Source organism: Bison bison, unplaced genomic scaffold (assembly GCF_000754665.1).
Source record: "Bison bison bison isolate TAMUID 2011002044 unplaced genomic scaffold, Bison_UMD1.0 scf7180017864214, whole genome shotgun sequence".
Taxonomy (NCBI): domain Eukaryota; kingdom Metazoa; phylum Chordata; class Mammalia; order Artiodactyla; family Bovidae; genus Bison; species Bison bison.
In genome coordinates, this window is record NW_011494786.1 from 704,907 (window position 1) to 706,455 (window position 1,549).

Sequence of the window (1,549 nt, forward strand, 5' to 3'; positions counted from 1 at the left end):
GACAGGTGGAAAAAATAAAGTACAGCCTCACCACGCAGTGCAGTGAAGCTGTTAAAAGTAATCATGAGGCTGCAGGGGGTGGGGGGGTGGCGGGGGACAAGCAGAGAGGCCCTAGAATAAGGGACTTTTGGCCTGGGATTTGCAGGTACCAGTAACTGGAGCAACAGAAGCTATAACTGAAAGGCAGAAGCTGAAATTAGTTCCCAGAAGAAATAATGTCACTGGACCCTAGAGCCAAACACACAGCTTTCCATGGAGAGCTGTCTAATTGCACCAACCGTTTCTGGATTTCCCCTCCCTCTTCTCCTCTGTTGAGGTAGCTGTTTCTTCATGATAAAAAGATAAGAATGGTTTCTCACACCTTATTTATCAGGGTCAGAGGAAAAAAAAAAATCTAACCATCTGAGCAGCTGTAGACAGTGTTCTCCCCACATGGACATGATCCTCCTTGGTGATGTTTCCTGCTTTTATATCTTCTGATTATATCAGCTACACACCAGTCATCATGGACCAGAAATTAATTTCAAGCTGATTTTATTTAGGCAAGAAGTGAGGACCGTGGGACTGCTGAGTTCTTCCGAGAGCTGGTCACCTCCATCAGGGGATTATGGTTATCGTGCTGCTCACAGGGCCTGGTCAGCAGAGAACACTGTTAGAAAGTGACTGGTTACAACATGAGAGTGGCTCTAACGTCCTCCACAGTGGCCAGCAAGAGAAAGACAGCGCTGAATATGCCTCACTCCAAAAATCTAGGTGAGGGCCAAAAGGGCACGTACGTTTGTGAATTTAGCTATACTTTATATTAAGATATATAAAGGTATTTATCCATTCAATGGTTAGCAAATGTTTTGCTCTTATGAATAATGTTATTATGAACTTGCAGCAGTTTTGTTAGGTGTGTATTTAAGAGTAGAATGCAGAATTATAATGCATGTACATATTTTCAATATTACTATGTAATTTTGACTCTGAAATGACTGTAACAACTTATACTCCTATCAGTTGTATATTGGCAGAAACATTGTTCCACACCCTTGCTTATGACTGCTATGTTTTAACATTTTTATTATTTTTTCAGGATGTTTTGGTTTGCATTCCTCTGATTAGTACTGAGGAGGTTGAATGACTTCTCATATTTATATATAATTTAGATGTGTCTGTAGAATGTTTCTTCTTGCCTTTGCCACTTTGTTTTTCTTGCACATTATAAATTTTACAATTGTCTATTTCTACAGAGCAAACCCGCTAGGAGCATTGATGAGGATCGTGTTGAAGAGAATTGGTGTTTCAACAACACCCCATTTATCCAAAACCAAGCATCTTCTATCTCTCCATGTATTTGAGATTTCACTAGTCTCTGGCATCAGATAGGCTTCAAAATCACTGCAGATGGTGATTGCAGCCATGAAATTAAAAGACACTTACTCCTTGGAAGGAAAGTTATGACCAACCTAGACAGCATATTAAAAAGCAGAGACATTACTTTGTCAACAAAGGTCCATCTAGTCAAGGCTATGGTTTTTCCAGTGGTCATGTATGGATGTGAGCT